Consider the following 25165-nt stretch of genomic DNA (forward strand, 5'->3'; position numbering starts at 1 on the left):
AGAGGGAGGGAGGGAGGGAGGGACAAAGGAACGGAAGGAAGGAGGGAAGGAGGGAGGGAGAAAGGAAGAAGTGAAGGGGAAGAAGGAAGGAAGTCAGTGTTTTAGCAACCTCTGATGACAAGCTAAGGCCCAGAAGACACAGGGCAAAGGGGCAAGTGACAGGGGCCGCCTGCTGGGGCTGAACCCGACCCTCCATTCTTAAGAGGGACACTAGGTGGCGCTGCTTTGTGCCTTTTATTCCCAAAGGGCCTTGACATTTGCTACACAAAACCTGCCCCTCCCCCATTCCGTGGCATCACATTCATGTCAAGCATTGTTCTAATCATCGCTGGCGCGTGCAAATAATGTCAAAACACATGCAGCCTGTCAGTCACCAGCCCTCTCTCTTCAAAAACATTCCTCATTATCCTCTTTTTTGTTTGGCATTTATAGGCATTAAAACCAAATCCCCAGATTGTCTAAAAAAAAGTAGCTTCCCTGTTCTTGTCATTTACCGGAGGGCGGGGGGGGGGGGGAGAATTGTCAAGCAGATGTCAACAAATATGTTTGTGTGTGTGTGTGTGTGTGTGTGTGTGTGTGTGTGTGTGTAGAGAGAGAGAGAGAGAGAGAGAGAGGTATTGTGGCATTACGGAAGAAGTGCCATGCTTAAGAACTCAAGAAAGGCAATTGAGCGTTTTTCACTCTCCACCCAGGCAATATATTGAGAATGGGCGTATCATAATTGTGTTAAGCTCCTAACTTAGCGATCAGATTGAATCACTTCTGTTTCCTGAGCTGTCTCAGGAAACAATAGATGGACGTCTTCTAATTCTACTTCCAATGAACTTATTCCTCACCACAACGTATTAGTTTGTACCCCAATATCCAGAGATGGTGCGTCCCTGAACACAGGTAGACCTTGAATTACAACCCTGTGTTTAACAACTGCTCAAAGTTACAACAACGTTGAAAAGCGGGGGGGGGGGGGCTAGGACTGGTCCTTGCAGTAACGAACATCCTGATCGTTGTTTAGATGCTTGGAAACTGAACTGCATTCACGACGGTTGCAAGTGTCCTTTGTAACTTTCCTAGCCCAACTTCAGGCCCACAAAGTCAATGAAGGAAGCAGGATTTGTTTAACGATTGTGGGATCCACGTAATAATTGCAGCAATTCGCTTACTAAATCTTGTGATCTTACCCGTATTGTTTGTGTGCCAGATTGTTTTTTTTCCGTGGTCCAGCAGAGCTTGGATCAATTGATGACCACCAGGAGCACCGATGTGGATACGCCTACAAATCTTTGGTCTAGCTAAAAGGTGACTGTCTTCACAGCTCTGAATGCTGTGCAAGGGACAGAACATAGAATAATACGGTTGGAAGGGCCTTGGAGGTCTTCTAGTCTGACCCGCTACTCAAGCATTCCAGACAAATGGCTGTCCTGTCTCCTCTTTTTTAAAAAAAAACTCCAGTTGTGGAGCGCCCACCACTTCTGGAGGCAGGTTGTTCCACTGGTTAATTGTTCTCACTGTCAGGAAGTTTCTCCTTAGTTCTAGGTTGCTTCTCTCCTTGACTAGTTTCCATCCATTGCCCTTCCTTCCTTCCTTCCTTCCTTCCTTCCTTCCTTCCTTCCTTCCTTCCTTCCTTCCTTCCCCCTTAGTTCCAAGTTGCTTCTCTCCTTGATTGGTTTCTATCCGTTGCTTCTTGTCCTGCCTTCACATGCTTTGGAGAACAGCTTGACTCCCTCTTCTTTGGGGCAGCCCCTGAGATACAGGAATACTGCTATCATGTCACCCCAACTCTTCTCTTCTTTGTTTTTTGTAAAGTTTTTTTTTGTTATTTTTTCATACAATTCAGTAGTATTTATTCAACAAACGTGTCGTCTGAGTTTATCATTCACTAATGCAAATTTAATTCCTAATCCTTTATTCTTTTCTCCAGCCACCGATAAAATAAGTCCCAAGTTTGAAAGTATGCTGTTTCTTCTTTTTCTTTCAACCTCAGAGTAAGCCTGTCCATTTCCGCAGAATCTAGTATTTTTTTTAATAAAAAATATTTCTTCCTCTGGCGGTTTTTCTTCATTTCCCCAATATTGTGCGAATGTGATTCTTGCCGCTGTTGTCACCTGTAAAATCAAGAATATTCTTTGTTGATCAATCTTTTCTGGCATTCTACCTTGTAAAAAAAAAGGTTCAGGTTTAAAATCTGCATGCTTTCCCAACATCTTTTCTAGCCAAGCATGTATTTTTTTTCCAGTACCACATTGCTCTAATTCTTCTCTTTGTTAGAAGAATCCCTTTTGACCTCTTTAACTGCCACACCTTACAAGCATATAGAAAGTTCTGTTTGGTATAGCAGATCAAACCTTGTTTGGTTAAGGTGAAAATTTCAACAGCAATGGTGATTTGCAGTGCTTTTTTTGTAAAAGAAAAAGGTGCCGGAACTCACACATGTCATACAACCTGCCTTGCCTACCCTACAAGGTTCCATCCAAAAAAAGGTGCCGGAACTCTGTTCTGAGCGTTCTATGACAAAAAAAGCCCTGATGATTTGTGCTAAAAAAAAACCCAAAACCTCAACATCCTGATCAAGAATCTACCTAAAGCCGTCTACAGCTCCACTGAATAAAAATAAATATACCTTTCCTTACATCGCCCTTAATGCCTCGAACGTAGTGTGTGTTTTCCAGAGGGACAAATTATTAGATTCCTTCTCTTTTTCATTATCATCGCCGAGCGAAATCTCACCTGTTCCCAGCTTTGCCCTGGGACTTAGATGCTAGCTAATATAGAAAAGTAATTCCAACTTTTCAAAAAAATAATAATAATACACGACAGCAAAGATAGACAGAATGCCAGAAGGATGTTGATTGGGCGTAGCAGAAATTGCCCTTGATTTGATTCCTCAAGGAATTTTGTAGCTATTTTTCAAACACACCCGGCTTGTGCATAGTTTATTCAGGGTAGCAGGGGATGTGAAATGGATCGGCTACCCACATCGGAAACCGTTCCTCTTTTTCTTTTTTTCAGGACACTTGGAAAGGTGTCAGAATAACAGAGCTGGAAGGGACCTGGGAGGTCATCTAGTCCAACCCCCTGCTCAGGCAGGAAACCCTATACCATTTCAGACAAATGGACATCCAACCTCTTCTTAAAAACCTCCAGTGTTGGAGCATTCACATCTTCTGGAGGCAGGTTGTTCCACTGGTTGATTGTTCTCACTGTCAGGAAATTTCTCCTTAGTTCCAGGTTGCTTCTCTCCTTGATTAGTTTTCCTCCATTGCTTCTTGTCCTGCCTTCAGGCACTTTTGGAGAATAGCTTGACTGCCTCTTCTTTGGGGCAGACCCTGAGATATTGGAAGACTGCTATCATGTCACCCCTCACCCTTCTGTTCATTAAACTACACATACCCAATTCCAGCAACCCTTCCCTATATGTTTTAGCCTCCAGTCCCCCAATCATCTTTGTTGCTCTTCTCTGTACTCTTTCTAGAGTCTCAACATCTTTTTTACATCGTGGTGACCAAAACTGTATGCAGTATTCCAGGTGTGGCCTTACCAAGGCATTGTAAAGTGGTATTAGTACTTCACGTGATCTTGATTCTATGCCTCTGTTAAAGCGGCCTAGGACTGCAGCTGCCAAAAGAGCTGACAAAATAATTGTTGAATTAACAAGCCATTAGTTCCACTCGGATTCCATCGTAGGGTGAATTCGATTTTCACAAAGGAGTTGATACCGTTCGGCCAGCTTGCATTTCTACCCATGAAAGTAGAAGTTGGCTTGAAAGGTCAGGGAGAAAAATAAAGCTCCCGCAAAATGAAGAATATTAATTAAAAGATGCTTTTTGTGATGTAGGAAGGCTTGCCTTCTGCCTTGCTCTGTTGCAAACACACAGCACACAGGCTTTATAAGAAAAGGTACACGTCCCTGAAGACTACAGGCACGAAAAAGCGATGTTTTCAATAATCGTCCTCCAGCTGAATTATAATTTTATGAGCTTTTGTGGTGACAGAATTATATTGGCATTGTTTTAGAAAGGCCACCAAGCAGGGTAACTGTTGATCTAATTGAGAGTGTCCTGTGTTCCTTCGTTATTTTATTTTAAAAAGCCGCCCTGCCATGGGGATATGAGTGACATTTTATTTTTTAACTGATTAGATGCATTTTAATCCTGCTGTTCAGCCAAGGACAATCTGGAGGAGGAGAGGGGGGAAAAGAACATTAAGAACAGCTTGCAAAAACAGCATGACACCTATTCATATGTGTTGTGTTTTTTTTTTAAAAAAAAACTGTCGTGAAAATACTGGCATGTATTTATGATGGCTGCAGCATCCTGAGGTCACAAGATTGTGACAAGCAAACTTCAGTGCAGGAAGTCGGAAGTCGGCTGAATGGCTGCAGGGCTCACTTAACAGGTGCGGTGATTTGGTTCACAACCATGGCCGTAAAGGTCATAAAATCGAGCTTAACTCACTTAACAACCACCTTGCTTAGCAATGGAAACTCTGGCCCCAATTGTGGATGTAAGTCAAAGACGTACCAAGATCTTGAGATTTAGCAGTAGGAGATGATAGATGAGAAAGAGAGAGAGAGGGGGATTAAAATAGATGATAGATAGATGCACAGATAGATAGATGGATTACAGATGGATGATAGATAGATAGAGATAATAGATGGACAGATAGAGATGAGAGATGGATAGATAGAAAAATAGATAGATAAATGATAGATAGGTGATAGATATGCAGATAGATGGATGGATGGATAGATAGATAGACAGATATGATAGATGGATACATAGATGATAGATGGATAGATAGATGGATGATGGATGGATGGATAGATAGATAGATAGATAGATAGATAGATAGATAGATATGATAGATGGATACAAAGATAGATGGATAGATAGATAGATAAATGATAGATGGTTGATGGATGGATAGATAGATTAGATAGATAAATAGCTAGATAGCTAGATAGATATGATAGATGGGTAGATAGAGATGATGGATAGAAAAATAGATAGATGGTAGGTGATAGATATACAGATAGATGGATGATGGATGGATGGACGGACGGACAGACGGACAGACAGATTGATACTGTCCATAGAAAGAAAGAGAATGCATTTCCAGAAGACAGATTGTCTGAATTCGAGGGAGCCTTCCAACGTCAATCAACTTTGCAACACTGGCATGTATTTACATTGACTGCAGCATCTGGGATTCACATGATCACCTACAAAGATGGAGATCTTGAGTTCTGCAAACATCTCCCAGTTTCTTTTGAAGCTTATTTCTGGACTCTGTCTGTGTTTTAAGTGCAGGAGGAGATCTTTCCCCTCCTCCCCACAAACACACCCATACTCTGTTTGTGAGGTGCCACCTCTTACTGACAAACACAAAGGCTCCACAACATTCATCTCCAATGCTGCAGCCTTCCGGGTAATCAGTATTATTACACGAATACCCCCAAATGGCTTAGGAGGGCCAGGTGCTTGAAAAATTAAATTAGCTGCTCCTAATTTTATGATCTTCCTTGATGATAAAACACACACACACACACACACACACACACACACACACCAAGATAAACTGTGTCTTCTTAAAAGGATTTCTTTTTGTTTTGTTTAAAAAAAAGATTTACTGCACTCGCATAGCAAGAAATTAAATTACAAAGATTTGTAGCTTGGAAGGAAATGGCAGAAGGATTGGAAAGTGGGCTGTCTGTTTCTCTCCCCTTTAATTAAGAAATGGTCTTTTATGTCTGTGAAGCACCTAAGAGATTCAGGTCACTTCTGCTCCTAAAGAATATAAAACAGGGCAAATTCAGTTAATGCAGAGGTGGAACAGAAGGAACTATCCATGGCTTTGCATCAAAGGCGGTGAAAAACCAGGAAGAAAACCCCTATGGAACTCACGAAGTGGACTGGGACTAGCCAAGCTCTTAAAAATTTATCTTGAATTTACGGCTTGGGGTATTGGAGAGCATCTAGTCTAATCTAAGATTATCAAAGGCCTGGATGCTAAAACATACAAAGAACAGCTATGGGATTTGGGTCTGGCTAGTCTAAGGGAAAGAAGAAATAGGGAAGACATGATTGCAGTGTTTCAGTACTTGAGGGGCTGCCACAAAGAAGGGGGGATCAAATTATCCTTCAAAGCACCAGAGGGCAGGATGAGAAACAATGATTGGAAACTGATCAAGGAGAGAAGCAACCTGGAATTAAGGAGAAAGTTCCTGACAGTGAGGACAATTAACCAGTGGAACAGCTTTGCCTCCAGAAATCGTGGGCGCTCCATCACTGGACATTTTTAAGAAGAGACTGAACAGTCACTTGTCTGAGATTGTATAGGTTCTCCTGCACGAGCAGAGGGCTGGACTAGATGACCTCCAAGTTGCCTTCCAGCTCTATTCCATTCCATTCCATTCCATTCCATTCCATTCCATTCCATTCCATATTCTATTCTATTCTATTCTATTCTATTCTATTCTATTCTATTCTATTCTATTCTATTCTATTCTATTCTATTCTATTCTATTCTATTCTATTCCATTCCATTCCATTCCATTCCATTCCATATTCTATTCTATTCTATTCTATTCTATTCTATTCTATTCTATTCTATTCTATTCTATTCTATTCTATTCTATTCTATTCTATTCTATTCTATTCCATTCCATTCCATTCCATTCCATTCCATATTATATTCTGTCCTGTTCTACTCTGCTCTTGTCTGCTCTGCTCTGCTCTACTCTACTCATTCCTATTTCTACTCTACTCTACTCTACTCTACTCTACTCTACTCTACTCTACTCATTCCTATATTCTATTCTATTCTACTCTATTCTATTCTATTCCATTCCATTCCGTTCCGTTCCGTTCCGTTCTGTTCTGTTCTGTTCTGTTCCATTCCGTTCCGTTCCATTCCATTCTATTTTAATCCTTTGTCCCGGGCAAGGAGGAGTAATAATCAGAAAGCACCTATTATTATACCTCCCGAATCCCTGGGAAGAACAACAGAAAATGCTAATCAATGGTTTCTAAAAGTGTTAAGTCTTCAACAAAGAATGCTACAGCTGCCCCCCCCAAAAGCCAACACATTCCTAGGCTGCATCAGTAACAGTAACAGAGTAACAGTTGGAAGAGACCTTGTAGGTCATCTAGTCTAACCCTCCACCCACCCAAGCAGGAGACCCTACACCATTTCTGACAGGTGGCCGTCCAGTCTCTTCTTGAGAGCTTCCAGTGATGAAGCTCCCACAACATCTGAAGGCAACTTCTGTTCCATGGGCTGATTGTTCTCACTGTCAGGAAATTTCTCCTTATTTCTAGGTCGAATCTCTCCTTCCCTCCATTGTTCCTTGTCTGGAATAAGACAAGGAATATTCCTTGTCTTCTCCAACGTAGGCCTCACTTTGTGGCAGGAACTGTAGCTTTCTCCTAAACAGGTAGGTGAGGACAGATGCTTTGTTCTGTCACTTTGCAATCTGCCATTTCAGAAGGTAGGCATTCATTTGGAAAACTGACACACACACCCCACCCGCCGCTGCTTTTCACCTAGCAATCCAGGAAAGTTGACTTTCTTGCTTTCCACGGATAGTTGATGTTCTTCAGCGAAGTTGACTTTCTAGTTCCCCATGGAAAGTTTAAGGATGTGTTGCAGGATTTCTTGACAGTTTTGTATATTTTGCTGTTTGCTTTGTTGTGCTGTTGGGTTTTTTCTTGGGAGAGCACAATTAGAAATGAAGTATGAAAAAAAAAGAGCGAGGCCCTAGGATCCGGTGAACCCATTGACCCATTTTATGCAACACCTAGGAGGTGTTTTCTCTTCCTCCCTTCATGCAATCAAGGCTTTGCCAAGAAAATCCGTAAATCAGCAGAGGTCAACTAGAAAAATCAAGAAGTGGGCCCTTGGCCTGCTGTTTCTTTTTTTTTCTCCCCTCTTTGATCTCTGGTGAGATTTTTTAGAAATAAAACTGCAGCTAAAAGCCTTGTTCAGGCTGAGTGTTTGGGCTTTACGGTGTGTTTTCTTTTCTTTTCTTTCTTCGAGGTGGGGGCGTGCAAGAGAGGTGGGGACTGAATGCCAGCCTGATGAAAAGTGGATCTTGGGTGTGCTTTTAAAGGTGCCTCTTCTGACAGGCTTCAGCTAACTCATTCTGAGCACAGATCAATGGGAGAACTGGAGCAGCAATTGCTCGGGCTGACTAAAAGTTGGAGAAGGGAGGAAGGGAGGAAGGAAGGAAGGAAGGGAGGGAGGGAGGGAGGGAGGAAGGGAGGGAGGGAGGAGGGAGGGAGAGAGGGAGAGAGGGAGGGAGGGAGGGAGGAAGAGGGAAGGGAGGAGAGGAGAGGAGGGGAGGGGAGGGAAAGGAAGGGAAGGGAAAGGGAAGGAAAGGAAAGGAAAGGAAAGCAAAGGAGGGAAAGGGAATGAAGAAAGGAAGAGAGAGAGAGGGAGGGAGGGAGGGGAAGGAAGGAAGGAAGGAAGGAAGGAAGGAAGGAAGGAAGGAAGGAAGGAAGGGAGGGAGGGAGGGAGGGAGGAAGAGGGAAGGGAGGAGAGGAGGGGAGGGGAGGGAAAGGAAGGGAAGGGAAAGGGAAGGAAAGGAAAGGAAAGGAAAGGAAAGGAGGGAAAGGGAATGAAGAAAGGAAGAGAGAGAGAGGGAGGGAGGGAGGGGAAGGAAGGAAGGAAGGAAGGGAGGGAGGGAGGGAGGAAGAGGGAAGGGAGGAGAGGAGGGGAGGGGAGGGAAAGGAAGGGAAGGGAAAGGGAAGGAAAGCAAAGGAAAGCAAAGGAGGGAAAGGGAATGAAGAAAGGAAGAGAGAGAGAGGGAGGGAGGGGAAGGAAGGAAGAGGGAAGGAAGGAAGGAAGGAAGGAGAAGGAAAGGGAGGGAGGAGGAGGGAGGGGAGGGAGGGAAAGGACTTAAAAATACTAAATTATTCTGGAGAGATATATATTTTTTTGTCCAATGCAAGTAAAGAGATCATCCGTTTCTCCACCTATTCCTTAACGAACCATCTCAAACTGGGGGGAGGGGCTAGATTAGGATCTTTCCACCCTTTTTTACACAGCTTTTCCTCCTGCTCATTCAAGCAGTCAACCAAGAAGCATCTGTTGTCCGTCTTGTAGTTAAATTTCAATCAAATGTTTGTAAGATTGGGGATAGATGGAAATATATGTGTGTGTTGATCCATTTTCTGCCTGACCCCATTTGCCATCTGAGGCAAGGAGGAGGAGGAGGGGGAGGAGGAGGAAGAGGAGGAGAAAAGGAGAAGGAGAAGAGAAGGAGGAGGAGGGCTTATCATGAACCCAACCCCTGACAGTTATTCCTCAACCAAGGATTGCACTGCTCAGTATGGGTGGTTGACGTCCTGCAGAAATTTCACCTGTTTCCTTACAGAAGGGAGAATTTCCTTTCTGCCCTCAACATGCTTGAAAAACCCAGACTCTCTTCCGAAAGCCGGTTGTCCCCTTCAAATGCACCAATCTGGTGTCTGGATTCCCATCACTAGGAAAAGAAAGTCCGTTTCCAAGGGATCCTCAGGGAGAGAAAGACAAATTACACAGAATTATGCCGAGTTGTTATATTTCCACTTGAGGAAAGAAACAACCAACTAAGGAGAACCAAGTCAATTATTTCTTCCAAATGATGTCGAGGGGAGAGTTACTATGGAAAGGTGGGGGGGGGGGAGGAGAGGTTCTACGAGAATCGGCTAAATTTTCTTCTTCTCCTCCCCCATCACTTTTCATTCTGACTGTGAACAGAAAATGGGCTTCTGAGTTGCCTCTCTAAGCAGGAGGAAATTTCACTGGAATTTTTTTTGGGGGGGTGGGAAATTGTGTTGTCCTCGCTGCTAAGGAAAGAAATGGTCAGGGGAAGAGGCTGGATGTACTTTGTTGTCGAAAAAGGGAAGGAGGGGGGAGGGAGGGAGGGAGGGAGGAAGGCTGAGAAGCAGAAGGGAGGGAGGGAGGGAGGGAGGGAGGGACAGAGGGAAGAAGAAAAAGAGATGGAGGAGGGAGGGAGGGAGGAAAAAAGGAGGGAGAAAAGAATGAATAAGGAAGGATGCAGGGAAAAAAGAGAAAGGAGGAAGAGTCAGTGAAAAGGAGGGATGGAGAGGAGAATAAAAGAAAGGGAGGGAGGGAAGAAACGAGGGAGGAACGGAGGAGAAGGAAGGAAGGAGGAAAAAAGAGAGAAAGGATGAAGAGGAGTGTAAGGAGGAGAGGGAGGGAGGGAGGAGATGGGAAGGAAGGAAGGAAGGAAGGAAGGAAGGAAGGAAGGAAGGAAGGAAGGAAGGAAGGAAGGAAGGAAGGAAGGAAGGAAGGAAGTCTAACAACTTCTATAATCTTGAGATGCCCTTGAATAAGAAGGATGGAAGGAAGGAACGTTGGAATAAAGGGAGGGAGGGAAGGAAGGAAGGAAGGAAGGAGGGAGGGAGGGAAGGAAGGAAGAAAAGGAAGGAAGGAAGGAAGGAAGGAAGGAAGGAAGGAAGGAAGCAGATGTGTTTGCATCTTCTCCAAGCCACTCAGAACCAAAGTGTTCTGTACCAGCCTGCTACCAGCCCTGCAGATAAGGCAGGGACAACCCCTTTTACAAGAAGGCAAGAGGCTGGAACTAAGCCTGCCAAATTTATTAACATAAAAACATAAACAGAGCAAAGAGAGCAAACACGAACCATGAAACAGGAACTATTCAAACGGTTGCCTTCAGCAAACCAGCCCTCCCACACATTCCCCTTATATAGAGTTCAGGGCGTGGCTTCTCTGTGCCTCCTTCCGAGGAGCCCCATTGCCTTCCTCTGTTTACTCCTGATTGACTGCCTCCTGCGTCGGGCGTCCTTGAACAGGGCCAGCTGTGGGTCATCTTCATCCACACTGTCAGGCTCACACAGCTGGGTCTGCGTCGTGACCAGGTGGGAGGGGCCTGGCTGAGGGCTTTCATCAGCAAGCTCTCCAACCCCCTCATCAACCTCTCCAACACCCCCCTCCTCCTCCTCTGAGTCGTCCGACCCAAATGCCGAACCCACAGGCTGACCCTGAATCACAACACAAAGGCAGACGCCTTGGAGAATTAGGTTGTCCGGCAGAGAGGGGCGGGGGGGGGGGGAAGAGAAGATATCCACTGTTCTCTAATCTAAAGAAGCTCAGATTTCTTGATCAGGAAAAAGCAGAATATTTCAATTAGGTCTGATCTCCAATTGCTTTGGTTTTTGACAACTGTCTCAAGCCACATTCCTGTCTGGTTTGCAAAGGAATTACATGGTCTGCTCTTCTGCGCTGCTCTTAGCAGCACTTCAAATGGACGACCGGTATATTTGGGGGAATATGCAACATTCTGATTCCACAACGTGCAGACTGGATTTGTTAGCTGTCCTTACCTTTTACAAGCCCGCCAAGACTAATAGTGGCAATAAATACAGCCACCTCATGTCTAAGTGGCAGTTAATTATCTTTCCAGGGAATATATGCTGTCACCGTGAAGAAAGAAAAAAAAATGTTATTTTACCGTTCTTTGCAAGGGACAAAAGGGTAGATTTTAAAATATGGATGTTGGAAACACCAGCCTGCAAATTGTAATCCACTTGTGTGACTTAATATTACAGGATAGTCCCTCACAAATCAAAACTGGAGTTGGAAGACTGGAAAAAAAATATCAACTGGTGTGCAACTGTTTTTTGTCCAAGGGCCCTTTCTGCCTTTTGACTGGGAAAAAATTGAGCGTTTCTTTCTCCGAAATGGACAGGATGAAGAAGAAATAAATAATCGGCTTCGTCGTAATTCAATAAAGACGATGTCGGATATGCTTCATCACATTACCCATTGGGTATGTCCTGATTTCTGCTACTACTGTTTTAATCTACGAGTTTGTCACACTAAAGATAATTCAGTTGAAGTTGATGAAGCCATGTGAAGACCCCAGTTCCTCGACTTTGGAAGATCCCACAGAGAACTCCACACTGAAGTAGGACCTCATTTATTGACTATGGTCAACCTTCTTGAGGCATCTGTGACAGATGCTCAATCTAACATCTACAGTGCAATTAATTTTGGAACAGAGCAGAGCTGAAAGGTAAATTCAGAATTCAGAGACCTGAACTCAGAGAAGTTGTGGGTGCTCCACCACTGGAGGTTTCCAAGGAGAGACTGGACAGTCAACTTGTCTGAAATGGTATAGGGTCTCTTGTTTGAGCAGGGGGTTGGACTAGAAGACCTCCAAGGTCCCTTCCAGCTCTATTCTGATTGATTGATTGATTGAAAGCTTGTTTGATTGAATCTCTGGCTCGAATTGATTGGTTGACAAATCATCAGTTCAATGTGGATGCCTCTAAATTAGTTCAGAAAGGTATTTGTTAGGTTGAAAAACACGTCTTCCCCAAATCTATTAAGAAATCAGAGACAATTATATCTGTCTTGAATCTATTGATTCCTATCAAATATGTCAGTCAGAGATGTTTGAAGAGCCTTGTCATTTGAATCATGGAGCTAGAATCTACAACTTTTATTTATTATTAGATTGACGCTGGTATCGATCTCAATGCTAGCTTAGCAACATTCAACAAAAAAAAATTGTGGGTTAGGGCGATGTATAAACTCAACCTGTGTTTTCAGTCAGAGCTTCCTTGCTTTCTCTCAAATTGGCTCATGTTTTGTTTTAAATATTCATTTCCAAAAGAGAATAATTCTTGGCCAAGCTAAATTACATTTACATGTCACGCTGCAGTCAATCAGGATCCAATCTCTCTCCTGTGTATATAGTTACCATATTAATGTCACCATTAGCGATACTGCATATTCATGTTTCCTATATATTGGATAATTTGTACGTAAATTTGCAAAGGGCACAGTATCCAGGTTGGTTATTTTATCGTGTTTTGATAAAATAAGAGAGAAACTGAAAGTCCACCAGAAAGAGCAGCTATCCTGGTTCCGACAGATGAAACTCTTCAAAAGAACCTCGAGGCATTGTTTACCTTAAGGAAACTTTTATTCGAGTAGCAGAATATTGGCACTTACATATTTGAAGCCAAAAACTGAATTCCCCTCCCCTGAGCACATAGTATAAAAGCACAATTCCCTCCTCCAATTTACAGTCATAAATGACATTCCCCAATTAGCTTGAAGCGCGGGCTTCCTCTCCAGCTCTCCAGCCCACCAATTCTTTATCAGCTTTGGGCTCAGTAACCTTGATTCTCACGCTACGTTTAGTGTTGTTAAGTCTAGCTGGACTCTCATTCACATCCCTCCCTCCCAGCATCATCTAACTTTAAAAGTGAAAAGAAAAAGTTGGCTACATTTCCATCTGTTGTCAATGCCAAAGCATCCGATGTTATCAGCGTTGACAGTAGCCAGGGAAACTAAAAACAGTGGATGCAAAAAAGGAGGGATTGACTTTTTCAATCCCTTGGGAGCAAAGATCTTTTATCTAGCAAGTCTCTTACCTGGCAAACAAATTCCTTGCAAAAAAAGAAAGAAACGAGACACTGAAATGGTCTTTTTTTTTTAGGGAGGGAAAAAAGGTCACACTTCTATTTGTGTACAACTAGGACTGAATTATTAAAGAAGCAGAACGTTCCAAATAAGAGGAACCACGGAGATTTGCTGAAGATCACCTCTTCCACGGTAGAAAGGTAGGATCTGGCAAGTCCTAAAATAGTCGCAAACTGTATCTGGTGAGCTTTTATTTCTCAAAGAAAGATGAGAAGGTTGGTAGGCTGTGGGACAATGGCTCTGTTTCCAGTTTGGAATGGGAGTTATTGCAATGGAGAAGAAAGGACCATGGAGCCTTTAGCCCAGGGCTCTTCAAACTCAGCCCTTTTATGACTCATGGACTTCAACTCCCAGAATTCCTCAGCCAGGCATGCTGGCTGAGGAATTCTGGGAGTTGAAGTCCATGAGTCATAAAGGGGCTGAGTTTGAAGAGCCCTGCTTTAGCCCATGAAAGAGATTGTTGGAATTGAAATTATGCAATTTCTGGTTGATCTTTTAGGATTCCCATGGAAGAAGTTCCTTCAAATTCTCTCTTACAATCAATTCAGTCAGAATAGAGCCTGGAAGGGACCTTCGAGGTCTTCTAGTCCAATCCCCTGCTCAAACAGGAGACCCTATACCATCTCAGGCAAGTGGCTGTCCAGTCTCTTCTTAAAAACCTCCAGGGATGGAGCACCCACAATTTCTGAACACAAGCGGTTCCACTGGTTAATTGCCCTCGCTGTCAGGAAGTTTCTCCTTGATTCCAGGTTGCTTCTCTCTTTGGACAGTTTCCAACCATCGTTTCTTGTCTTGCCCTCCGGTGCTTGGGAGAATAATTTGACTCCCTCTTCTTTGTGGCAGCCCCTCAGATACTGGAATACTGCTATCCCGTCACCCCTAGTCCTTCTTTTCTCTAGACTAGCCAAACCTAATTCCTGCAAACATTCTTCATATGTTTTAGTCTTCACGTCTTTAATTAGTTGCTCTTCTTTGTACTTTTTCCAAAGTCTTGACATCTTTTTTTGTAATGTGGTGACCAAAACTGGATGCAGGTATTCCAGGTGGGGCCTTAGTAAGGATTTATGAAGCGGTACTAATACGTCACGTGATTTCAATTCTATGCCTCTGTTTATGCAACCCAGGATTGTATTAGCTTTTTTGGCTGCTGCTGCACGCGGCTGGCTCATGGTTAAGTCCATTAGGACTCCAAGGTCCCTCTCGCAGTTGCTGTTTCTGAGCCAGGTTTCACCTCCTTCTGCATGTTTTATTTCTGGACTGTGAACCAGCTAGCCCCTGGGTTTTGATTATACAGGTAATCCACGACTTACAGTTCTGATTGGGATCAGAATTTTTGTTGCAAAGCAAGGCAGTTGTTAAGTGGGTCTTATCCAATTTTATGATTTTTTGGGGGGCCATGATTGTAAAGAAAATCACTGCAGTTGTTAAGTGAATCACATGTTCTAAAGTGAATCTGGCTTCCCCCATTGACTTTGCTTGTCAGAAGGCAGCTGGGAAGGTCACAAATGGTGATCACGTGACCCTGGGATGCTACAACTGGTTTTCATGCCTAAGACACTACTAGAACTCACAGTCTCCTGGTTTCTAGGTGAGCCACTTTCGGGCCTATGACAGTACTGGAACTCACAGTCTTTTAGTTTCTAAATGGGCACCTTTCATGATTAAGACAGTACTGGAACTCACAGTCTCCCAGTTTCTGGGTGAGCACCTTTTGGGCCTAAGACAGTAGTAGAACTCACAGTCTCCTGGTTTCTAGGTGAGCCACTTTCGGGCCTATGACAGTACTGGAACTCACAGTCTTTTAGTTTCTAAATGGGCACCTTTCATGATTAAGACAGTACTGGAACTCACAGTCTCCCAGTTTCTGGGTGCGCACCTTTCGGGCCTAAGGCAGTACTAGAACTCACAGTCTCCTGGTTTCTAGGTGAGCCCCTTTCGGGCCTAAGACAGTACTAGAACTCACAGTCTCCTGGTTTCTAGGTGATCCCCTTTCGGGCCTAAGGCAGTACTAGAACTCACAGTCTCCTGGTTTCTAGGTGAGCCCCTTTCGGGCCTAAGGCAGTACTAGAACTCACAGTCTCCTGGTTTCTAGTTAAGCCCCTTTCGGGCCTAAGACAGTACTAGAACTCACAGTCTCCTGGTTTCTAGGTGAACACCTTAACCATTACTTCAAAAACGGGACACTCTTAAAAACACTGGAAATTTACTTCCTTGCAGAACATTTACAGTAGTTATTAATTGCATTTCCAGGTGGCTTGTATTCCAATAAGAAAGGCAGGCAACCAGGATCGGTGGAAATCTAGTCCATGGTATTGCAGCAGACCGTCACCTGGTTTACCAATCCATGGGCTGCTTTTCCTTTCTGTGACAAACAATCCAAGGACAGGTGGCTTCGAAGCGTAGCTTAGTGTCTTTGTCTAACCATGGATGTCACACCTGAGCCTCTCGAGTGACAGTTTTATAAATTAGGAAGGACCTAATGTCGTCCACACCTCGATCATATTTGCAGAGCCATATGGTAGCACCTTATGATACCTGCATTATATATTCATGAAGATGGATCGCTCAGACGAGGGAGAGTGTCATGGCGCAGTTTAGAGAGCATTAAAGTCAGGTTTTGTTCGTCTTTATTTGACGAACAAGAGAAAAACTCTGTGAAATGAAAAAAGGAAGAAAGAACATGAGTCCTCTCTCTCTCTCTCTCTCTCTCTCTCTCTCTCTCTCTCTCTCTCTCTCTCTCTCTCTCTCTCTCTCTCTCTCTGGAACAAAGCAGCTGCGTGAGTCAGTATATAGAGAAATATAATCAGTTGAGTTGCATACCTATTCATCCGTTTATATAGAGAATAGACCAGTTGTCCATTTTCGGTTGTTGATGAATGAGTGTAGAATAGAATAGAATAGAATAGAATAGAATAGAATAGAATAGAATAGAATAGAATAGAATAGAATAGAATAGAATAGAATAGAATAGAATAGAATAGAATAGAAAGGGACCTTGGAGATCTTCTAGTCCAGCCCCCCACTCGAGCAGGAGAACCTATACCATCTCAGACAGGTGAATGTCCAGTCTCTTCTTAAAAATCTCCAGTGATGAAGCGCCTACAAACTTCTGGAGTCAAGCTGTTCCACTGGTTAATTGTCTTCGCCGTCAGGAAGTTTCTCCTTAATTCCAGATTGCTTCTCTCCTTGATCAGCTTCCAACCTTTGTTTCTCGCCCTTCCCTCTGGTGCTTTGGAGACTAACGTGACCCCCCACTTCTTTGTGGCAGCCCCTCAGATACTGGAACACTGCTATCATGTCTCCCCTATTTCTTCCTTTCTTTAGACTAGCCAAATCCAAGTCCCGCAGCCGTTCTTCGTATGTTTTAGTCTCCAGGCCTTGGATCATCTTAGTTGTTCTTCTCTGATTTTTTTACAAACTCTCAACATCTTTTTTTTAGGCAGGTGTTAGCCAGTAGTTGAGCTTCAGGCACAACGAGCTTCAGTTCTCATGTTCATTTGCGATTGGCCGTTCTTACTAGAACTGATGGGCGTTGAGTCTCAAAACTGGTGGGGGGTTGGACTAGATGACCTACAAGGACCCTTCCAACTCTGTTATTCAGAACTTCTAGAATTAAGGAGGAATTCCCTGACAGTGAAAACAATCTCTTAATTTTCCAGTGTCGAGGTTGTTTGATCCAATAAGTCTCTCTCCCTTTCTAATTAGAAGTAGTCCTGAACAATTGAGCCCAACATTTCTGTTGTTAAATGAGACAGTTGTTAAGTGAGTTTAGCCCCATTTTATGACCTTTCTTGCCACAGTTGTTAGGTGACTCACCATAGTTGTTACATTAGTCACATGGTTGCTAAGCGAATCTGGCTTACCCCCCTCCTTGACTTTGCTTGTCAGAAAGTCGCGAAACGGGATCACACGACCCCGCGACACTGCGACCATCATAAATGTGAGTCAGTTGCCAAGTGTCTGAATTTGGATCACCTGACCATGGGGAGGCTGCAAGAGTCGTAAGTGTGAAAAACGGTCCTAATTCACTTTTTTCACTGCCGTCGTAACTTCAAAGGGTCACTTAACAAACCCGTTGTAATTCGAGGACTACCTGTATTTATTCATTTTCATCTTTAATCATGGAATTGAATTATATAATTTAATCCCATTGGTTTGGGATGCTTTTTCTTCTTGTGTCTCTGCTTTTGAAATGTTTTTATGGTTTTAATTGTAACCTGCAGTTCAGAAAGAGCCATTGATTGAGATGAGCAGCTGTGGAAACTGAATACATAAATAATTTTTAGATCTTCTTGAGAATATTCCTTTGGACGTGGCAGACAGACTGAGCGTCTTTAATCTACAGAAGACACTTCTGATAGCGTTTTGATCACCTTGATTACAGCCTGCCAGGAATCTGTTTTGTTTCTTCCTCTTGAGCAATTAATTTTTACAAATCCAATCTGCATGAATGGTGCCCTTCTGATCAGTTTTCAAAATGAGAAGAAATCTAATTTTCTGCTCAGATGCGTCAGAATTACTATTTGTTTGTTTGACACAATCGAGCTAAGAAACGTCTGGGCAGATATTTATGCCAGCCACATCTGGCTGTATCTAGTGTGAACAATTTTTTTTAAGGTGTCCGTGTTATTCATCTCATGAGATAAAGATTCTCAAGAGAAGTTGGCCACAGGCAAAGTTGGCTACAGAAGCTGCGTTATCTAAATTTGTTCTTCTTAGAATTAATAGCAGGCATTGCCTAATTCCCCAGAGGACTTCAAAAGTTCTTGCCTTGTCTCTTGACAAAATTGGAGCCAAGTGAAGCTAAAGAGGCTCAAATATTTATGCATTTGAATGGGCATGCATCAAAATGCTTATGCATAAGAAGAGAAATTTACTCTAAGCATTTAATATAAGCAGAATAGCTTTGGGATTCTGCAAAGTGATAGCTTCAGCTATAGGACAATGCTGAATTGTCCCAGCGTGATATTTTCCATACCATAAAAAAGTCAAGCTAGTTTTTTTCTCTCCAGATGTTTGCACACGTATCACCAACAACCCTTAGTTAATGTGGGCAAGGGTCAACAGTTCTACATTCCAAAACATGTTTAGAACCTCAGTTTGCTTACTCCTGGTCTACAGTGACTGGTTATATCTCTCCAAGGGTTGAAAAAGATGGTTCTCCATGAAGATGTTGGAAACCTAATGAAAAGCATCTGTTTGGCCACCAAAAGTCTTGTCCTCTCTCAAATACATCTGGTAAAGTTTTCCTATTAGAAGTGTATGTGATGTGAAGCAATGTGGTAAAGTAAGTAGCAAGCAGCACATTTCATATCTCCTTGAAAACTGGGCCAAAATTCTTGGGTCTTAGTGGCAATCTAAGTAAACAACAGCACAATCAAGGAACTGCCTGGAACACTTCCATTAATACTGACATGTCTTATGTATAAAATGACAGCAAATCCCACCCCTTTGTGGCACTGATGATGTTACCCAGTTGGGTCATGAGACGTTTGCAAGAAAACAACCAAGCTCAGAGAGCATCAAAGACTGTGTAGTTTCTACCTTGATGCTTGTAAGATAACGGTAAAGGTAAAGGTTCCCCCACACATATGTGCTAGTCGTTTCCAGCTCTAGGGGCCGGTGCTCATCTCCGTTTCAAAGCCGAAGAGCCGGCGCTTGTCTGAGGACGTCTCCGTGGTCATGTGGCCGGAATGACTAGATGCCAAAGGCGCACGGAACGCTGTTACCTTCCCACCGTAGTGGTCCCTATTTTTCTACTTGCATTTTTTACATGCTTTCGAACTGCTAGGTTGGCAGAAGCTGGGACGAGTAACAGGTGTTCACTCTGTTACGCGGCACTCGGGATTCGACCCGCCAAACTGCCGATCTTCTGATCGACAAGCTCAGCATCCTAACCCACTGAGCCACCACGTCCCTTGCTTGTAAGATAAGGGTGGTCTTTTGTAGCAGAACTTTGCTATGGAATCTTTGGTAAGAAGGTGACCAGTAAAACCTGTAGTTTACATGTCTATGGAGATTCTGAGTCATCCAGATCATGGTTATCCCAAAGGTGCTTTTTCCAAAAGGCAACTCTTCACTTCTCATCCAAGAGGCTTCTTCAGTTTTGACGTTCTGAGAATTGAAGAAGCCTTTTGGATGAGAACCAAGGAAGTCCAGTTGCTTTTGGGAGAAGCATCTTTGGGTCTATAGTGGCAAAGGCAACAATTTCCTCAAGAAATGCATATTTACAGTTGCATTTCTAGGCAACCCCGTTTCTATTTCTCCTATGACCTTAGACCAGGGGTCTTCAAACTTGGCCCTTTTATGACTTGTGGACTTCAACTCCCAGAATTCCTCAGTCGGACATTTTGATGAAACTACGGGCTTGGATCCAGACCAGGGGTCTTCAAACTTGGCCCTTTTATGAGTTGTGGACTTGAACTCCCAGAATTCCTCAGCCAGCATGCATGGCTGAGGAATTCTGGGAGTTCAAGTCCACAACTCATAAAAGGGCCAAGTTTGAAGACCCCTGCCTTAGACTATCTCCAACAATCAGTGAAAGGATATGAAATTAACGTGTCACTTGAGACTCTCCAAAGTGTACAGATGGAAATAACTCAAGGTAAAGATTCATTCCATACTCACATTTCACTCTTTGAAATCAGAAGGTCTGTTTTAAAAGGCTTGGAAAATAAGGAAACTCTGCCTTGTAACCCCTTGCCACAAAGACAATCAAAGGCGGTGTTAACTTCTTTGTAAGTGTGGATGAAGGAGAATTCTGTTTGAATGGTTTCTTTGTAATGGAAGTTTCACCGAAGTGATCCTGTTCTTCATACAAATTGTGGAATAAGCTTGAAATGCAAAATGTCAACAGGCCAACCATACATACCCACATACCTTGAATTTCCCTGAAAATAAGACTGGGTCTTATATTAATTTTTGCTGCAAAAGACACATTAGGGCTCATTTTCTGGTTAGGGTTTATATTTGGGGAAATACGGTTTATTGTTCTCACAGTCAGAAAATTTCTGCTTAGTTCTAGGTTGCTTCTCTCCTTGATGAATTTCCATCCATTGTTTTTTGTCTTGCCTTCTGGTGCTTTGCAAAATAGTTTGACCCCCTCGCCTTTGTAGGAACCCATAAAATATTGGAACACTGCTATCCTATCCTATCCTGTCCTGTCCTGTCCTGTCCTGTCCTGTCCTATCCTATCCTATCCTATCCTATCCTATCCTATCCTATCCTATCCTATCCTATCCTATCCTATCCTATCCTATCCTATCCTATCCTATCCTATCCTATTCTATTCTATTCTATTCTACTCTATTCTACTCTATTCTATTCTATTCTATTCTATTCCATTCTATTCTATTCTATTCTATTCTATTCTATTCTATTCTATTCCATATTTTCTATTCTATTCTATTCTATTCTATTCTATTCTATTCTATTCTATTCTATTCTATTCTATTCTATTCTATTTTATTCTATTCTATTCTATTCTATTCTATTCTATTCCATATTTTCTATTCTATTCTGTTCTGTTCTGTTCTATTCTATTCTATTCTATTCTATTCTATTCTATTCTATGCTATGCTATGCTATGCTATGCTATGCTATGCTATGCTATTCCTATTCCTATTCCTATTCCTATTCCTATTCCTATTCCTATTCCTATTTCTATTCTGTTCTGTTTTGTTCTGTTCTGTTGTATTCTATTCTTATTCTATTCTATTCTATTCTATTCTATTCTATTCTATTCTATTCTATTCTATTCTATTCTATTCTATTCTATTCTGCAATGGATAATTATGCTATGCAACTCATTGCTGTAAGAAGCAGTGGAGGCATCTAATTTCTGTATCTTTAAAACAATTGGCTGTCAACCTCATGGAACATACCCACCAGAAACATTATTTTAAAAGCTGTTTCTGAAGTTTGCAACGTGAAAACAGCATTCCTAGAACAGATGACTTCATTCCAGAAAACTCCTGCAAGATGGATGTAAGAAGAACAGCAAAAACAGGAATTAGGAAATCAGAGTGTAGATCCTATAATGGACACAACAGATTTCAGAAATAAGAATGAGGACTCTAGCCATCAAATGCTATCAGTCCTGGCTTAGTGGGATGCCTCAGACTCTTAAAAACTAAACACACAGTGCTGCCTTAATCCATTTCAAAGAGCCGAGCTGAGCAGAGCAACTTATTATCCTGTTTGAAGCCATCATGGCTTATCTAAGAAACGATGCCTAAGATAAGCCATAAAGGAAACCATTAGACGAGAATGTATGTAGCTCAAGGCTGAACAGGCATCCTTGATGCTGTCTGAGCTGGGATGTTTGCTTGCAAATGTTTCATGATCCAGCTAGGTTACATTATCAGTTCTAGAAAGGGAGTGAGGTTTGCAAAATAGAGGAGGAGGAGGAGGAGGAGGAGGAGGAGGAGAACTGTGGAGTCCTTGGTGCTGTCTGAACTTGTCATTTTCTTGCAGACGTTTCATGACCCAGCTAGATAACATCATCAGTGCTAGAAGGAAGGGAGTTTGGGAGGAGGAGGCGACATCAAAGAGCCCACTGCAGACTCACAAACGTTAATCTGGGAAGAGAACATGTTAAAATGTACGGGATACTTTTAGAATCCAGAGAAGTGTTTGAAGCTATTTACATTGGTAAGTGGAGCTGAATTTGAAGGATTCTAAGGCACAGAAGGCAGAGAGTGATGGACCTCTGTGAAAGTTCAAAGGCCATCAGTGATATATGTTTCAGATTAAATTATAAATCTGGGTTTTAAAAGTATTTGTTGTTCTTTTTTTTTAGGAGGCTTCAAAAACTTCTCAGTATTTAGACCTGTCCAGCTTTCTTTGAAGTCCTCTCCCTTCGAAAGGTAGGTGACTTCAAGGAAGTTTGTCAAGGGAAATGTGGGAATCACAAAGACGGCTTGGGCATCCTTCAACTCCCCCTCCTTGGCAGGGTGTTCAAACAGACTGTCAGAAATGTAGGACTGTCACTCGAGAAGAGAGGGCTGAGGAAAAATTTCATCCTGGTGAAAGCCAGAGAATTGTGCGGTCTCCATTTTTCATTCTCGCCTTGCCCCTGCTAACTGGGAAGTTAATGGTCACCCCAGTGAGTGATGGAGATCAGATGGAGGAACATAATGGAAAGGTGAAAACTGCACATGTTATACAAGGAATTATACCAGGGCACTGATGATGTAACCTAGTTGGGCAATGAAATGTCTGCAAAGAAAACAACCAAGCTCAGAAAGCAACAAGGACACCTCAGTCCTCCTCCTCCTCCTCCTCCTCCTCCTCCTCCTCCTCCTCCTCCTCCCCTCCCTTCTAGCACTGATGAAGTTACCTAGTTGGGTAATTAAATATCTGCAAGAAAGCCACCTAGCTCAGAGAACACCAAGGACTCCACAGTTGGTCATTGTCATTCTCCTCCTCCTCCTCCTCCTCCTCCTCCTCCTCCTCCTCCTCCTCCTCCTCCCAACCGCACTCCCTTCTAGCACTGATGATGTTCCCTAGTTGGGTCATGAAACGTCTGCAAGAAAACAGCCAAACTCAGAGAGCACCAAGAACCCTACAGTTCAGCCCTAAGCTACAGATATTGATAAAATGAACTTCATGTTTTGGTTTGTTTGCGGAACAGCCACAGACCAATAAAATACACAACTCAGTCTCAATAATACTATAACAGAGAGGAAGAAATCCATGCCAATGGCTAATTGGGCTGGCAGAGTGGCAATACCATTAAAGTTAGCCATTGAGCCAACATCACCCTCTGGTGTGACTCTGTGCAATATGCTGGCTTTGAGATTTTTGTAAGGGCCTCGGCTCCATTTATTTTCCTTTTAATTGATTTGGATCACTGTATTCTGCTTTCATTATTCCTTTCCATCCAGCGTCCCAGGAGTTAGATGGGCAGTTGCATAAATGGGTTTAATAAATAAATATGTCCAATAGCTGATATAAACATCAGAGGACAAATCTGACAGGAGTCCAGCTCAGCAGAGACCAACAGAGATTATCATGGCGGAAAAACCCAAGGCACCAACTGACTTACATTCCGCTTCTTTGCTCTTTTGATTAAACAGGACACAGGTCCTCTCTCCCACACAGTTCAGATGCAAGCTGAGAAGGCACTAAATGTGGCACCATCCTTGTCCAGAGCAAGAGAGGAGGAGGAGCAGGGGTGCCGGGAGAGGGAGGGGAGGAAGAGGAGGAGAAGGAGGAGGAGGGGTGAGAGGGGAGGAGGAGAGGGGAGGTGGTGGGGGAGGAAGAGGGGAAGGAAGAGAAGGAGGAGAAGGAGTGAGAGGGGAGGAGGGGGGAGGGAGGAGGGGAGGAGGAGGGGTGAGAGGGGAGTAGGGGAAGGAGGAAGAGGGGTGAGGGGAGGAGGAGGAGGGGAGAGGGAGGAGGAGGGGAGGAGGAAGACGTGAAGGAGGAAGAGGGCTGAGAGGGGAGGAGGAGGAGGAGAGGGGAGAAGAGGGGAGGGGAGGGGAGGCGAAGGAGGAGACTAAATTATTTGAAGAATGGCTAAAGCAACCAGATATGTTTAGCTCAATGAAGAGAAGGCTTAGGGGAGTGTAAGAGAAAACTTTTTGGATCATGCGGTCTTGTTTCCCCGTTTGCTCATAATCTCCCAGGAGAGAGCTACTACTCCGGACTGCACGTTGCTAAGTCTCACGAATAATAAATGGGCATGAAACCAATCTAATGGGAAATAACATTATCAGTGAAGGAAGCCGGGCCCCTTTTGAAACACATCGGTCAAGGGAGAGATTTATGAGGCTCTTACTCTCCTCTCCCGAGCAGCTGGCTGCTGCAGATCGAATCCATCACAGGCGGAGAAGCTTATAAATCAGAGCCAGAAAGAGGAGAACTTCTATTAAGGACCATGTAGAACGATTGTCTTTCTTCCAGAACAGAGTGTCCAGACTAGGCTATACTGGGGATAAAGTACCGTCTCCTTGTGGAAGGTCGCAGACAGCTACTTCCCAGGGCAGGGCCTGGTAAAAGAGGCTTTAGCAAGAACAGGAGCATCTGACGGGATTTTTTACCACCAAGCAGATCATTTCTTCACACTAGTAGATTCTATCTGTAGGAGCTTTGCGTATCAGTCTTCGGTTTCTCTTAGGGTTCAACAGCAGCTTCAAGTTTCCATTTTGCCATCTAGTTTGACGAAGAGAAGGACTGAGGCTGAGATGATAGCAGAGTTCCAATATCTCAGGGGCTGCCCCCAAAGAAGAGGGAGTCAAGCTGTTCTCCAAAGCGCCTGCAGGCAGGACAAGAAGCAATGGATCAAGGAGAGAAGCAACCCAGAATTAAGGAGGAATTTCCTGACAGTGAGAACAATGAACCAGTGGAACAGCTTTCCTCCAAAAGTTGTGGGTGCTCCATCGCCGGAGGTTTTCAAGAAGAGACTGGACAGCCATTTGTCTGAACTGGTATAGGATTCCTCCTTGAGAAGGGGGTTGGACTAGAAGACCTACAAGGTCCCTTCCAACTCTGTTATTCTCCTTCTGATTGAAATCCATTTTCACTACAACAATGGCATAGCCAAGAGGCACACATTGTGAGAGGAGGAAGGTTGTGAGAGAGAGGGAGAGGGAGAGAGAGGGAAAGGGGGAGAGAGATAGGGAGCAAGGGAGAGAGAGGGAGACAGGGAGAGAGACGTGGGAGCAAGGGAGAGGGAGGGAGAGGGAGCAAGGGAGAGGGGGAGAGA

The sequence above is a fragment of the Vipera berus genome (assembly GCF_964194415.1).
Source record: "Vipera berus genome assembly, chromosome: 14".
Classification (NCBI taxonomy): domain Eukaryota; kingdom Metazoa; phylum Chordata; class Lepidosauria; order Squamata; family Viperidae; genus Vipera; species Vipera berus.